We start from the raw sequence: 16,776 nt of genomic DNA, 5'->3' as shown, positions 1-16,776 counted from the left end.
CTATAAAGACGGGTTCCCGCGAAAATACCAGAATATGCCGCCAACTGTGGAAGGATTGGGCGACCAAAGAGATTGGTTCGTCGCCGATAGTTTCTGGTGACTATGAGATTTGGTCGCTAAATCTTACTTAGTTGGTCGCTAAAACATGCATAATTTAAGTATTTAATTTTGTTTTTATAGATACATATATATATTGTTTTGTGATAATATTAACCTTTTGTTCATTAACATATTGAAATTTAAAAAAAGAACAATAAATTTAGGTAAATAGACTAATAGAAAATGACATAAATAAAAGTTTTTCCCATTCAAAGGTACAAAAGTCCTTCAAGTACACATAAAGGTGCCATATATCTAAAAATAGTAAACATGAACGAGTGGAGGCCCAACTCCATATATTTTTGCCCTTTGTAAACCCAGTTTTGCAGTCACTATTTCCCTATACACTAAGACTAGAGACCAATCATGCATCCTATGCCCTTTGTAACCCCAAGTTTTGTTGTCATGATTTCTAACATTTGTGGGTTAGGGACCGTGATATGATCTCGTGGAATTCCCAAGCACTTTGCCAATTGTTGCTTGATCTTCTCAAACTCAGCCATGATATTCCTTTACAACAAAAAACAAAAAATATAAATTCATGTAGAAGGAATTAGAAAGAATTGTAATTGGAAAATGCATTATCTTTATGTAGAAGGAACAATACATGTTGCCAGTCCAAAATAACAATTCATATTCCTAAAAACTTAGCAAGAAAGTAAACAAGTTAATATAAGATAATATCCTTAAATCTCGTAATTACTTATCTGCCTATAACATTACATACATGGATTATGGTTTAGCTTTTTCTCATAGCTCCTTGATTTATTTTACACAACTATCTCAGAGCTGCTAGACTTTGAATAGAATATAACTTAGTTAGTGCTGTGCAATATCAATCCATGAAAGAAAAATAAAGCAAAAGTGAAAAAAAGAACGAACTTAACTGTCTATAACAGTAAAGACATGGTTTACTTATTTTTCACACCTCAGCATGCTCCAATCAAAATAACTACCACACAAGTCACATATATTGAAATTGATTTCATCAACTTCGAATCAAATTACTATCCCATGACAATACATAGAGGCTACAGACCTGTTTCTCAAAAAGGAAGCATCCCATATCCTATTCAACGTGTTTAGTGAACTAATAACAATAACAATAATAGTATGCAGAAGTCCTTGGTAGAGCTATGAAGGTATTTTGGTTTAGGACCAGCTTTAATTTAAAATCTGATTCCTTTTAGTGTTAAAAATTAATAAAAACACAAGGACAATGATATATCAGATTGCTCAAAACAAAAAATTATGTTGTAGACCAAAGGGGCAGCAACAAGGTAAAATGAATACAAGCTGCAATACCAGTTAACCAAAATAGAAATCTAAGAGATCTTATTTAAGAAATACATCTAATTTGTCCAATCTCTACCGATAGCATGGCCTGCTAACCAAATCCCTGAGAAAGCCCATCAATTTCTCATAATCCTGGAGACTCAAGATTAACCAATAACTTCTTCGAGAACATGACTTGACAAACATACACTTCTGCAATTGCAGAAACTAGCAAAGAAATCATCTCATTTCAGTTAAATGTGAAAACAAAAAAGGAGCTAGCCCGCTAAAGAACAAGGTATGTACATTGAGATTCAAGTGTCTAGTATAATCATTTAAAAAGTACACAAAAATGGAACAGCTAGAAGCATACATGGAAAAATAAAAACATGGACCTAGATCTGATTTTACGAAAGCAAAACAAGGCAAATAACTTAAGTTTGGGAGAGGTTGAGACCAAATTATACTCAAAATATGTCACTAAAGGCAAAGACTAATTGTTTACAAATCTTCAACATGGGTGAACTGAAAATCAGGTGTTTAATTCATAGTAAGAGTCTCAATAGAACTGATGAAATCTCAAATTGAAAATCTAGGCTTTCTAATATAAGGAGGAATAAAGACATATAAGAGGAGATCTTATATCTTATGCTTCATCTAATAAGTTGAACAAGACATGTAATTCAAATATTTAAAAAACAAAACAAGAAAAAATGTGCTTGAGGCCAATGCATAGGAACTCACCAATTTGGTAGGTATGTGGCAGGAATGGGTTCTCCAACTCTGGAGCTGTTTGAATACACAACTGCAATAAAGAAAACCACAACTAGTGAATTATTCTGAAATAAACTCAACTATCTCTAAATCTATGAGTACAATCTGCTACCTTAGTATACATAACAGGAGAAACTCCATATAGTAGAACAATAGGAGCAAAATAAAGAGGGTCTTGTTTTTCATTCAATAGTAAGCTTTGTGGGTTACATCGCAGCCCATTGTGCAACACTGGGGTTAGATATGCATAATTAGCAAGCATTTCATACTGATTTAAAAAAAAGTCAATATCCAAGAAATTAATATAGGTATTTGCAGTCATCAAATAAGTTCATGTGTATAACAGATTCCTATAAACTTATTGCTTCAAATGAGAATTTGGTTTGGTTTCAAAAAGCAGAAAGCAATTTCTTATAGCTAAATCTTCTAGCCAAATTAAAATGGCTACTGCTATATCAAACCAGAGAAAAAGAGAAAAAGAGATAATCCAAATCAAATAGGCAATGTAAGTTTTTAAATAGCTCCTCAACCTGATTACCAATTCACAATCTCCACTAGCCAATAATGAGAGTAAAATTTCATCTCAGATGTTTGAAAATCAAATACGCAAGTCCAACTTCAAAATCCTAGTCATGTCAGACCCACTCTTTTCTAAGGCATTTTCCTACAAGCAGGAAAGCAAAAAACATAAATGTCCAACTTCAAAATCCTAGTCATGTTAGAAAAACTCAACCAACGGACAAATGTATAATGTATAACAGCAACCTTTAGAATACTCACTTCTTCTAAGTTGAACTTTAAACACTGGCAAAGAGATCTTTTAAAAATGGAAACAGGGGAATACAAAATGATAACAGATAATTATTCACAGTACATAACCAAATATCTTTTGCAGACTAGAGACCTTATCAATTTAAGTGAATTCATTGAAGTCCTCTGATATATGAAAAGAGAAGGAAATTTTTTTTATAATGCAGGGGTCTTTAAAAATTAAGTTTCAAAAGAATATGAGCCAAACAAGACTTTTTAAAAGGCACAACAAAGAAATAAAATTGTGGCACAATTTTTTATTTCTAATAAAGAGAAGGAAAACAAAGGATGCTCAAACCTGCCATCTGCAACAATAGTTTCACAGCCTAGCGTTGGTCTCTTGGTTGTTTGAAGGGGCCTTCAAGTCTTTAATAGCTACAATTATCTATAATGGAAAATTTTCAAATGGCAGTGCTCAATCAAGGTTGCTTCTCTTTTATTTCTTCTCACAGTTTACATAAATGAAATATTAAAAGACCTGAAGATTTAAGTTCTAGAATGAAGGCTTAACAAAGAAATCTGAAAAATGCTAAATCATTGCAACATCCCACAAAGAAACCAAGCATCAATTACAAGATACTACCAGGCAACGCAAGCACAAGAAATCTTTATAAAAAAAGGGTAAATCTTAACATTTCCATGATTCCAAACTCGTAACTCAAAATATTTAGAGAAGTTTTCATACCTAAAATAGAGGCAGCAGATGAGAAGTGGTTGAGGGGTCGTCGACCACCTCGTTACTAAGACAAAAACCAACTAAATTTTATTTTTACAAAATGAAAATAAAATAATTACAGAAAATTAGCTAAATAAATAATAAATAATAAAAGCACCTTTGAATCAGAGTTGGTATGTGGCTGAGCACATTGCAGAGAACCTCTAGTATATGTTGCCGTAGCAGCAAGTGGTTGGCATCAATGAAGGATGATTTTGGGAAAGAGAGTGAGAAATAAAGGCCATGAGAAATCTGAAGAGGGACGAAGAGATAGTGGGTATATAAGTGATTGGCCGGCATCGTTGGAAGATTTCATTGCGAGCGTCCGTGGAGGACGGAGCTGAAGGCATCGGTGGTGTGGAAGATGGAGAGAGTGGATACGAGAGAAGTAAATTGGGGGAAGTAATCGGTTAGGGAGATGTTTTTAATTTATAGTCTCCTAGAATCAGCCACCAAGCTATTTGGTCGGCAGCCGTCAAATAAGGAAAACGACACAGTTTTAATACTTTATATTCTTTTTTACAGGAACCACGACCAAAACAATTGGTCGCCAAGTTTCACAAAATATTTGGGCGGCATCTCACAAAATATTTTCGCGGCATCTCAAATTTAGAGACGACGCAAGCAATCTTAGAGACGAAATACTTTAGTCGCCAATAATTTTCAAGCTTAAAGGCGACCAATCTTAATATTGGTCGCCAATTCCTCTCCTGGCGACCAAAAGATTTGGTCGCCATTCGGACAAATTTTATGGTCAATTAGTTCATAAATCTGACAAAATTATTGGCGACGAATTAAAAAACTTCGTCGCCCATAACCCTATTTGGCGACCAAATCTGGATTGGTCGCAAAAGATTTCGTCGCGAAAGACCTTTTTTCTTGTAGTGACAATTTCACTCTTCTTCATTACTTAGTTGAGTTTTTATTATTTTAGGGATGACTCAATGCTACATAGGCAGGGCTTTGCACTACCCAAGGTGACGCTTCCTATGATAAAATCTCCACTCTCGTTGAAGATGTCAACGACAAATGCACCCTCGTTTTCTGTTGTGCTCTTAACCATGTAAATACGAATTGTGTCTATCCTAATAAGAATTCTCTTTTGGCTTCAAACAAGCAAGAGTGCAAGTCCTGTATGAAACTAGATGATCAGCTTGATCATGCCCTGAAATGCTATGCTCTTGGAGAGCACACCACTTAGGGCTCCAAGTGTGCTCTAAATATTGAGTCTTTTCCTTTTCTTACTATTATGCGATTGAGCTTGATTCTTGAATATAATATGCAGATTTCTTTAGAACACGAAATGTGATATGCAAGTGCAGTGGCGGAGTTGGGATTCTTAGCATGGAGGGGCCAAAATTACAAAATCACTTACACATAGGTTTTTCATTTTCTGAGATGGCCAACACTAATCTAATTGCAGTAATTATATTGCTATATCATATATTTTAAGGAGGGGCCAGGCCATGGCAGGCCTTGCTGTGGCTTCGCCCTTGTGCAAGCGGGCGATAGTATTGCGCCAGAAAATGGACTGGTGTATCTACAGTAATGGCCTTCAAATGTGAAGGCCTCAAAATAGTAGGAGTTCAAATTTGAGTGATTAGAATAGATGAGATCGCCATGTCATGTGAAATATAGTTGGTATCAATAACTTGGTTTATTAATTGGTGGCTTTAAGATTTCCGAAAAACTGATTGAGTCTATAGGATTAGGAAAAAAAAATGTTTGAGTCCTATGTATGGATGAAAAGTTGTATTTCTGGAGGTGAAATTTTGGGTTTGAGTCTTTTACCTTTGGAGATGGTATAAAAGTCTTCACTCTTATATTCCTGCGTTTAAATTCGTGTGATAGTGGGAACGCTGAAGAGAACTTCACTGATACTTTTGATGGTGTAGACACCATTTTGTGTTGTAACTTGTCAGTGTCATGCATTATTGAAGTGACTGGTTCGTGCAGTTTCAGTCACTATTTGATGTACAAACGCATAAGGTTCCTAGCGATGTAAAACAAAAACCAAAGCATAAATTCCCATACTAAGGTGAAAGATTCCTATGTCTGCATCTTTCACATTGTGCATGTCATGTTCATGTATCTTTTTTCTCTATTTATCCATGATTTCTCTGTTAGGCAGAGGTCAAGTTTGCCTAAAACAACCCCCTTCAATTTTTTCTCCTCTCTCGGTTTGAACATGATTTCCTCCTCCGATTTGCTTTCAATTATATCTCAGAAAATGGGAGGAAGGAGAACTCAAACTGATTCAGGAAGCAGATCATCAAGCTCATCCATTTTACAAGATGATCAAGAAGGCTTATCATCTTCCTCATTAAAAGCACAGCTACTTTTCAACAACGCGCCAATTGTCTCATCCTACAACGACAAAATTCGCCCTATGCTTGATGCCATTGACAAGCTCCGCATCCTCATGGTTATGGAGGAAGGCATCCAGCTGCCCACCATTGTTGTTGTGGGAGACCAGTCATCTGGAAAATCCAGTGTTCTTGAATCCCTTGCCGGCATCAGCCTGCCGCGTGGACAAGGTATCTGCACAAGGGTTCCTCTTGTAATGAGGCTTCAGCACCACTCTGATCCTCAACCAGAGCTTTCACTGGAGTACAATGGCAGAGTTGAGCACACTGATGAGGAAAACATTTCAGAAGACATTGTGAATGCCACTAATCTGATTGCAGGAGACAAAAAGGGAATTTCAGACACCCCATTGACCTTGTTGGTGAAGAAGAATGGTGTGCCTGATTTGACCATGGTTGACCTCCCTGGAATTACTAGAGTTCCAGTTCATGGCCAGCCTGAGAATATCTATGATCAAATCAAAGATATGATCATGAAGTATATAAAACCAGATGAGAGCATCATTTTGAATGTTTTATCTGCTTCTACTGATTTTAGCACATGTGAGTCAATTAGTATGTCGCGGAGTGTGGACAAAACTGGTGAGAGGACTCTGGCTGTGGTTACAAAGGTTGATATGGCACCAGAGGGACTGCTGGAGAAGGTTACAGCTGATGATGTGGATATTGGTCTTGGCTATGTCTGTGTAAGGAACCGGATTCGAGATGAAACGTATGAGGAGGCGAGGGCTATTGCGGATCGATTATTTAAAACTCATCCCCTTCTTTCAAAGATTGATAAGTCTATGGTTGGAATTCAGGTTTTGGCTGACAAGTTGGTCCAAATTCAAGCTGCTAGCATAGCTAGAAACTTGCCTGTTATTGTAAAGAAGATCAATGACAAGCTGAATTCTTACCTTTCAGAACTCAACAACTTGCCGAAAACTCTGTCAACTGTTGCTGAGGCCATGGCTACTTTTATGCAGATCATTGGAACATCCAAAGAATCACTTAAGAAGATTCTTTTGATGGGAGAATTTGACGAGTTCCCGGATGACCAACAAATGCCTTGCACGGCTAGGCTGGTTGAGATGCTTAATCAGTGCTCATATCAACTTCACGAGCGCAATGCGAGTGACTCCAAAAGTGATTTCTTAGTGAAGGAGATTGCGATTTTGGAGAAGGCAAAAGGTATCAACCTTCCCAATTTTGTTCAACGCAATGCTTTTCTTAAAATTTTGCGGGGAAAAGTGAAGGGGATTTCAGGCATACCTCTTGAGTTTGTTGAGAAGGTTTAGAATTATATTGAGAATGTGGTTTTGTCTGTGTTAATGAGAAAAACAGAAAAATATTATCAGCTTCAACTGTCTGCCACAAGAGCATGCCAAAATCTTATTCAAAGGATGAAAGAAAGGTCCATTCATTGGATGACGGAGATTTTGGAAATGGAGAAGCTGACTGATTATACATGTAATCCGGAATATGTATCCGAATGGCATAGGCTCATGACTGAACAAGAAACATTCATCACAAAGGTACTTCGTAATTCTTATGGTCTAGGACTTGGACCTCACACTGAGATAAAAATAAATGTAGAGGGAATTGGGATGGTTGAAGTTGGAGATCTAATGAAGTACCCACATGATCTATTGTCTGAAGCTTTCGACTTGAAAATGCGGATGAATGCATATTGGAATGTTGTGCTGAAAAGGTTGATTGATTCTATGGCTTTGCATTTGCAGCTGAGTATTTCGAACCTTGTGAACAAGGACATGGAGACGGAGATTGTGAGTGAGTTAATGGGACCTAACCATGGTGTTGGGATTGAGAGGATGATGGAGGAACCTCCATCAATTGCAGTGAAGCGTGAGAAGCTCATCAAAAGCATCAAAAAGCTCAAGGAGTCTAAAGAGGTTGTGTGTAAGATCATGGATGGCATCGTTACTTTTGCCAATTAACTTATTGTGTGATAGATATAGCTAAATTATGGTCTGTTTCTTGTTAATCAAGGCATTCTGTCATTTGGTGATCTGTTTGTACTTAATTATGAAGTCTATGTGTTTGCTTTTCTTTTTATGTCTCGGGGCTTTTAGATATGTCTTTTAGCCTACGCACTCCTGGTTTCATTTGAAGTCTATGTGTTTGCTTTTCATCATCTTAATGGAAACTTCATCACTATTGACCAAAAGAAATAAGGTCAGAAAATAGACGTGGCAACTATAGAGACAACAACATTTTGTAGAGTAGTCGTCAGCCCTATATCCACCCTTACTAAAAAACGAGTCAAAACAAGAAAATTAAATTTACATTTTTTAGATTTACATTTCACCCATTGGAGCAAAAACATAATTTACATATGCAGGAGACGTGTAAATGGGATGTAAAGGCGGCTTTACAACCCCGAATTTACACCTTCCCACTATAGAAGCTCTTAGTGGAAAGTATCGTAGTGTTCGAACCATATTCCTTTTTTTTTCGGTTGAAGAACCATACTCTTCTTTTTTTTTTTCTTTTTTTTTCCCAAAGTACGGAACCATATTCCAGTTTAACGACCTTAAGACTTTCGCTTTGGTATTTATTCCTCCATAACTTTTGGAAAGCTCCAATGTTCCCTCGTACGTCTTGTATTTCGTCCGTTTGTTGAAATGATGAGGATGCATATATTATGTAGATGCCCTTTCTGCATAGCGATTGTGACCAGAGAAAAAGAGAGGAAGTAGAGAGAGAGAGAGAGAGATGCAGAGAGGGATATTGTAATTGTGGTTTGGATTAAGTGGAGGTGAATGAACAAAAATGTCACTCAAAAAAAAGCTATGCGCGTGATTAAATTAATAGAAATTGTGACAAAAGAAGATGGTAAAGGGCAAATAAGAACTTCTCAAAAGCTCATGTTGATAAAAAAATAATTGAAGCCCAAATCGCTTGTATAAAAGAATAATTGAAGGGCACAATGTGAAACACAGACCATAGTTTACGCCCATTCCTTTTTGTTTGTTTGATCTTTTGAATGAGACACTTTACTGTAGGTAGGAATCTTAGAAGATATGGAAAACAAGGAATCTTAGAAGATATGAATATAGGAATATAGGAATATAGGTTATGAGAAAACGAGGTAGGTATTGTGTGTTTGGATACTGAGAAAAGTCTTAGCTCAGAGAATTTTGTGGCTAAACCCTATTCAATACTTTGGGCATTTTGGTTTTTTGAGAGTAGAAGGCTTGCTTGTGTTTGGTTGGTCATGTCTTCTTCTTCTACAAGTGCGTTAGAGCACTTCCACCCATCCCCTTTTGCCATGGTAAAATGGGGGCCTAGGCTCCAAAAACAACTCCCACAAAGGAAAAGTTGCCTTTGGTAAGAAGTGGGCCCACGAAACTGAGCAAGCTAACATCAACGGGCAATTTAAATACACAAAAAAAGTAACTAAAAAAAACCAAAATTTTCAGAATTTTGTCTCTTTACAAATTAAATTTTATTATTTTGTAATAAAAAAGTTTTAACTATTTTGTGCAACTAAAATTACGGAGTGAGCCTCTATACAAAGAACAAATGTTCATGAGACTCAAGGAAAGAATTACAAAGAACACATAAAGTCTGTCTACAGTGGCTAGCCTACCTTTGATTGATGGCTAACCAAAGAGGATGAAACTAATAGAACATCCACCACAAGAACCGTACGACTCTTTTGTTATCATGCAAATAAATTGAATTCTTTCTTGTTTTATGGGCATATATAAATATTGAAGGGTCTCTACATTTACACATTTACATGTAACTTAGAGGCCCTTTAACATAAACTTGCATGTAACATTGGAGGAATTGCCCATCTCAAATAACTTTGATAGGTAGTTTCGAAATCTAGACTAAATTGATATAATAACATATAATTTCTAAATTAGTTTGATTAATCAATTAAAAGGTGTTTAGGTGCTCCATCCGAAGGAGCGCACATTTCAGGAACAATTTATTGGAAATATCGACTTGCACATTTGTTCCAACTTGTCCTATATATTTACTTTGCGGTGCCTTGCATCACATTGAACACCATCTCGTTGGCTGCTATGTTGTCCTTTTTCCCCATATCTCAATGGGTAGAGCTAATCATCAACAAAACCTTCCATGAAAATGATTGGATTTCTTATATGTGGTATAGCAGGGAGGAAACCATGGGTGATATGCTAATTTGTTGTAAATTCCTGCAAACTCACTCCCCCTAATTTCCATACGTTTCCCTGTTTGGACCGTGTCTCTGCATTATAGTTTTCTCTTGAAATGTTAAAAATATCCAGAGTTAGTAATTGTCTACATGTCAAGCATTTTTATGAGCAGGGACAGTCATTATTGTTCTATGTGCAATCTTCAGTTAGTGACCCTCTTAGAAGAGGAAATAACACAACACATTCATCCTATGTCTACCACATCAAATTCGGATCAAGTAATTTGGTAGCTATAGGACATTCTGAAAATCGCTTTATTAGGCAACAAATCTTAAAAGTTTCACAGTTTCAACCACACTAAAGGTATTTGCAAAGAACAGAAAACAAATGGTGGGAGAGGCTTTTGTCTCTGCTTTCGTCCAGGCGAGATTGCTTCATGGGAGGGAGTTCAGAGAAGGAAATCTAGTTTTACTTTGGGTGGCAGAAGGGTAAACTCCACAAGCTGAGATTGGAAGGGGAAGAATCACATTAAAAAAAGCACTTCCATAAAATCACGCGATTGCACTTTTCAGTTAATTATAGTTTTGGGACCTTTACATATAAATAACACAAATCACGCCAATTTCAAGTACAGAAACGTTAACCAAAACTGTATCAAGTCTCAAACCTTTGCATTCTCATTCCAAAGAGTATATATGAACACTTGCATAATGATGACAAATATGAAGATGTGATCATGTGAACGCATAAAGCCCAATCACGCAAGATCCTTCAAAAGAACAAGAAAAACCTCAAAATTGCCACGACATGCAAACCCAGTCGGTTAAATATGACCACCACCTCCGAACTCTTTTCCATGTACTACTGGTTCAATTTGTAAACGCAGGACACTTTAACAAAAAATCTGATAACTTAGCTCTTTCCTCTAACTAAAGAGTTTCTGAGTTCCCTTTCGCCAGACACCTTGGACAGGCAATCCTCCAGCTGAGTTACTGCTCCCATCTAATCGCTCATTACCAGCATCTGGCTGCGGATCAGAATTTCTGAGATCTAAAAGCGCTGCAGCAGAGCCATCACCCAGGCGGACCCTATGAAACTTTGAGGATTTCTTACGCTGCTTACTCCCTCCACCCCCATTCCCTAAATTTGGATTAGGTCCACCACCAGTTGTCTGGGAATCCTTTTCGCCCCTTAGTTGCACTAGAGGTTGACTGCGGGAGTTTAATTCCTCTTGGTGCTCATTAACTAACAGCTTTGATTTTTCTTTGGCAGCACGGTACCCATCCTTTGGCAACACCTCCACTGCTTCTTCAGAAGGCCTGTAGTTTGATTGAAGTTCCTGTACAGAGCTAAGAAAGCTATCTGCTAGTGTGTTCTTAGAAATGCTGTTTTCAGCCTCTGAAATCTTCCCTTTACCTTTCTTAGAACTATTACCCAGTGTTTTCAAAGGCATGCCTTCGCGCGCGTCGGAGCGAGGCGGCAGCAAATCGCCTCAAGGCGTCGTTTGTTTCGTGACTTGCACGTTTAGCGCGGGGAAGGTGTGAAGAGGCGTTTCAAGGCGCAGCGAGGCAGGGCACTCTGAACTGGAAAAACTTTTGCGAGTCTGCAAATTGGCTGCGGCTCTGCGAGGAAGACGACTCGCGTGGTTATTTTTTTAGGTTAATTGTAATGAAACGACGTCGTTTCGATTGAAGTGTTTTAAAAAAAAAACTTAAAGTGAAACGACGTCGTTTCACTTGGAGTGTTTTGAAAAAGAGAAAACACGCAAGTTTCTGTTTTTTTTTTCATTCCTTTATTGTAATAAACTAAAAGCAAGAAGAATTAATAGGTTCTTATCTCCAGCCGACTGTAGCTTTTCTACTTACCCTTTTTTTTTTTTGTTTGCTAAATTAATATATTAACACATGGAATTATATATATATATATAGTACAACCCTAATTTCTATCCTTACTAGATAATCTCCATCAATTTCAAGAATTCTCTTCATTTTTCGACTGTAAGTAAGTCATTTTGTTTTTCTCTCTAATTCTTCGCAACTGTAATTTGAAGTTCCGTAAAAAAAAATTTCAATTTTTTTTAAAATATATTAGTTATCTTATTCGTTTATGTGATATAGTAGAAATTTGATGTATAAGCATCATACTTGTATCTTAGAAATATTAATGGTGTTGTTTTATAGCTATGATATTAGTGTTGAGGAGTGGGATGAGTGAATTATGTTTTTGTTCTAATGTTGAATAAATATTTTATGTTTTGGGATTGATTATTATGCTTTGAATGACAATTAGTAATTATATTTAATTATATTTAAAAGATTATTATGGTTCAATAAGAATTAGTTATACAATTTAATTGTATTGTATTGTTCATAAATTTTTCTTACTAAAATAAATTAATGTTCAAAAGGCTTACGCCTCAATGCTTCAAGGCTTACGCCTCACGTAGTGCTACTAAAAACGCCTTGCCTATACGCCTCGCCTTTGAAAACATTGCTATTACCCTCTTTCAAGGGGACACTGCCCTGAGACCATCCATTGCCTTGTGCAATATTGTTTCAAATACTAGCATTGTAGGCATCAATCAGCTCTTTCTGCTTCTGACCATCAGGGCAGAGTCTAGCCAAGTCAAGGACAAGATGCAACAAGCCGAACTGCCGCACAAAATCTAAATATATTTCTGTGTCGACTAAACCTTGACGATACTGTCCAGATATGTCTTTAAAGATAGTGTATTTGTCTTCGTCAAATTCAAGAGCGGCACGAATCTTTTCCACCAAAGACTTATTAGCAGTTTGAACATCCCCCACTTTCAATACAGCCTGGCTAGTTGCGGGCAACTTACGCACTTGTGCTGCAGAAACTGGAGGAAATCTGAAACTGAAGGTTGAACAGATCCATTTTCAACCAAATTCGGAGCTGATGTAGAGTGGCTGATCCTACCAGACTTGGTTTTGCTTGAATCCCACAAAGAACCAGATGATGATAACCCATGTACTGTTGTCTGTCTCGTCTCAACTTGAGCCTGAGCGAAACTTGCATAACTAGATGGTCTGGGTCCATTGTTCTGACCAGCACCGCGCAAAACTGTTGTCTGTCTAGTCTCGACTTGAGCCTGAGCGGAACTTGCATAACTAGATGGCCTGGGCCCATTGTTCTGACCAGAAGCACGAGATATTATAGGGGAAACATTTGTTGTAGGCCAAGCCTGAGCTGAGCTAGTAGGTTGTACTACAGGCCCATGCCTTGCTGCTGGCCAAGCCTGACAAGAACTATTAACAGCCGCCTTGCGGTTGCTCTTGCGGCGAAGATGTGCTGCCATGGTGTTATTAGGTGCCACTGAGAGGGGAGGAAAGGAAGATTCCTCCAAAGGTGCATTACTAGAACTATGCCCCAAGGCTTGACGATACCTAGAAGATGCTTCGATATCCGTTGTACTTAATGATTCAAATGGGTCAATGATTGGATCAATATCGCTTATATCTCCAAGATGTGGAGCAACTTGCCCACTGGAGGATGAAGGATCATGGAATGTATTTTCAGCATGAGCTGTCTCCAGACTTGCTTGAATAGCCATAGAAAGTTGGTTTTCAGAAGAATCACGACGAAATGTCCGACCTCTTCCACCTCTTCCACGTCGATGATCTTGTTGATACCGGAAGCTGGTTGGTATCTTCACAAATAAATAAATAAAAAAGATGAGAGAAGTACTCAGCCTAGCTGCAAAATGAAAAATGCAAGACAAGATAAAAAAAAAAGAATACTTACCTGCAAAGCAGCATTACGCTTAGAACGAGACAAGCGCCCTCCATGTTCAATCGTATTATGCCTCTGAAAAATAAAAAATAAAGCGAAGTCAAGATAATTAAATGCTACAAGATGCAGGAACACAAAAAATATCACTACTACAAAAATGGAAAACTACGACACTTATTTAACGACGGTAAAACTAAAAAGCGTCGTATTTTTAAAAACCACAAAAAACCACGACGGTTCCATCTAAAACCGTCGTGTTTTAAAAGGCCCTCATAAAAATTACGACAGTTCGTTATTAAAAACGGTCGTGCTTTAAAACGCGGCGGACAAATAATTCACTTAAGTTTCACTTCAGTTTAGAAACCCTCTATCTCAAACCCGTCTCTCACGACCTTTAGAAACCCTCTCTCTCTCAACTCCCTTTCTCATCGCTGAAACACCATCTTCATCGCGCCGTCTAGGTCACTAAGTTTGCCATCCAGGTTCCAGATCTCGGCATCCAGCCCAATCCTAAGGTCGTCATATCCCTTGAGTCCAGGTTACCGAAGTCGCCAAAAGTATCGCCCTCACGATCTTCACAAGGACACCTCCACAATCTTCGCGATCTCCCCTCTCTCGAGCCCACTAGCTCTTCTCTTCCAGGCTTCGCCTTCTCTTTGTCGACCCATTCTCCGGTAAATTTGAGGTTTCGTTTTGGTCTTTTTTGACTTTTGTTTGGGCGATTTCAGAGATTTGCAAGCGACGCTTATCGGTGGTGGTTACGAGTTGGATCATCGTTGTGTGATCACGATTCTGTTCTTGGGTCCAAGTCTGGCGACGTCATGTTGTGAGTGTATATGTGCTTCTGTTTTTTATATTTATATCTATTTATTTTGCTTATTTTTTTAATTGTTTTCTATTTCCTGCCATTTTTGTTTCATAGAGTATGGATCTTCATAGGTTGTAACACAAAATCTGTTGATCTTTTCCTTTTCCCTTTCCCCTTTCTGTTGTTGTTGATTGAGATTTTGGTTTTGATTTTCTGTCTGAAGCTTTTAAAGTCCTGTTTTTTGTGTCTTTGTCTACCTGTCACACTGCATCAATTGCAGCAGAAATAATGGAATTCCCGTGAAAATGCATGGTCATGAATTTGGGAAAGCAAGTTGGATAGGGAGTCTTTTGTTGTGTGTGGGTATGTGCACATGTAGATATAACCTGTTCTCTTATTTGAGTGTTGTTCATTCATGTTCCCTTTGTTTGCTGGTTTCGTTATTAGCAGAAGTCAAATATGATTTCATTTTTGGGGACCTTATCTGTAAGCTCTCTCTCTCTCTCCCTATTTTTCTGTCTTTAGATTCATTTTCAAGTACTCAGTTTGCATTCCAGAACCCACTTTCTTTGTTGGGTATTTTTGTTTTCACTTTTCTGCTGCTTGTTAAAAACAAAAGTTCAAATTTTTTTATAAAAAATGAGAAAAATGGTATCATATTATGGTACTATGGTACACTTGAATTGCATTCGGAAACCCACTCTAATTTTTGGGTATTTTTGTTTTCACTTTTCTGCTGCCTGTTAACAACCAAAATAAAAAATAAAAGAAGAAGAAGATAAAAGTGAGATATATCATATTATGGTTACTATGGTACACTTGAACTGAGCCTAGCACATTAATTTTGGATTTCTTTAGCTTAATTGTCTATCTGAGATAGCTTTCTTTCATATCTTTTTCACAGTTCATAGCCGATCATTGTGGTACTTTGAATATGTCTTAGCCTTTTTCTGTGCAAGTTTTTCTTATTTATCCTGGTCCTCCTTTTCTTCTCAAAGTACATTGCTTTTTTCTTTTCCTTTTGTTTGCCTTCTGTTTAGTGCTTATGGCCTTGAATGAAGTTCTACTTAATGTTTGGCACATCTCCAATTGTAGGCTTAAATTACTTTTTGGGTGGGACATCACGAAATTACAGGTATAACTTATGTGATCTATTTTGGGTTTTTGTTTTGTTAACTGATCATTCTTGTTTTATGTATAGTATAGATTTCTACTGTTCAATCAACAAAGTTTAGATGATAAAATACCTTAAAACTAGGACTAAGATTAGATGATAATACTAACCTTCTTCATTTGTTCAATTTGGGAAAATTCAAGGCCTGCTAACAAGGTTGGGCATGTTTAAATTGTTTTATTATATTTTTGGCTTGTGTAATCTTAGCCTTTTTTTCTTTGTTATTTTGATTTATTTACAGGGATGATGGAGTAGACTTCAATTGTGCATCAATTGTATGTTTGGATGAGAGGAAGGCTTGGATGAGGAGTCCTAGATGTAGGTCTTGTTAGGAGAAAATTGTACTAAAGAAGCTACTCATAGTGGTAAAAGTTGAAGAAATGCAGAGGAAAATTGGTGATGATGAATGTATAGCTCTGTATACATATGGAGAACTTGACTTGAAGGATAATTAGGTATAGGAATTTTGGTGTATTATTATAATTAGGCTTGCAGCTAGCTGCCTTAGAGTACTTTCATTTTTTAGATTTTATTTTGTTCTACTGTACTCTTGATATTCTGTTTATGAAATAAACAATTTTTGAGTATATATATGTATGGCATGTGTAATAGCATATTTGAGTATATATTTCTGATACCATTTGAAACAAAAAAAAAAAAACTAAAATGTAAAATTACGTCAGTTTTATAGTTAATAACCGTCGTCTTAGAGTTAATAAATGACAATATTTCAAGAAACCGTTGTCTTTACATATAATAGACGACGGTTTTTAACAGAACCGTCGTCTATTACATATAATAGACGACGGTTTTATGAAAGAACCGTCGTCTATTACATATAATAGACGACGGTTCTGTTAAAAACCGTC

The 16,776-nt window shown here is 37.0% G+C and overlaps 2 long non-coding RNA genes and 2 pseudogenes across 2 annotated transcripts; 2 read left to right on the top strand and 2 right to left on the bottom strand.

Moving 5' to 3' along the window:
* Nucleotides 1-283: 283 nt before the first annotated feature.
* LOC110768376 (uncharacterized) lies at nt 284-4,092 on the bottom strand. Its single transcript, XR_015833522.1, has 3 exons — nt 3,792-4,092; nt 2,119-2,179; nt 284-609 (listed from the first exon to the last, which is right to left on the bottom strand). It is a non-coding gene; the product is annotated as an uncharacterized LOC110768376 (long non-coding RNA).
* Nucleotides 4,093-5,798: 1,706 nt separating this feature from the next.
* On the top strand, nt 5,799-8,094 carry LOC110764138 (dynamin-related protein 4C pseudogene; annotated as a pseudogene).
* Nucleotides 8,095-10,829: 2,735 nt separating this feature from the next.
* The window catches only part of LOC110764144 (uncharacterized), a 29,739-nt pseudogene continuing 23,792 nt past the window's right edge, over nt 10,830-16,776 (bottom strand).
* Nucleotides 14,758-16,496, top strand: LOC110766299 (uncharacterized). The gene is made up of 2 exons (XR_002528138.2): nt 14,758-15,868; nt 16,149-16,496. It is a non-coding gene; the product is annotated as an uncharacterized LOC110766299 (long non-coding RNA).

This window comes from Prunus avium, chromosome 2, assembly GCF_965620075.1.
Source record: "Prunus avium chromosome 2, drPruAviu1.hap1.1, whole genome shotgun sequence".
NCBI classification, from domain to species: Eukaryota; Viridiplantae; Streptophyta; class Magnoliopsida; order Rosales; family Rosaceae; genus Prunus; species Prunus avium.
This window is presented reverse-complemented; position numbering and strand designations above follow the sequence as displayed.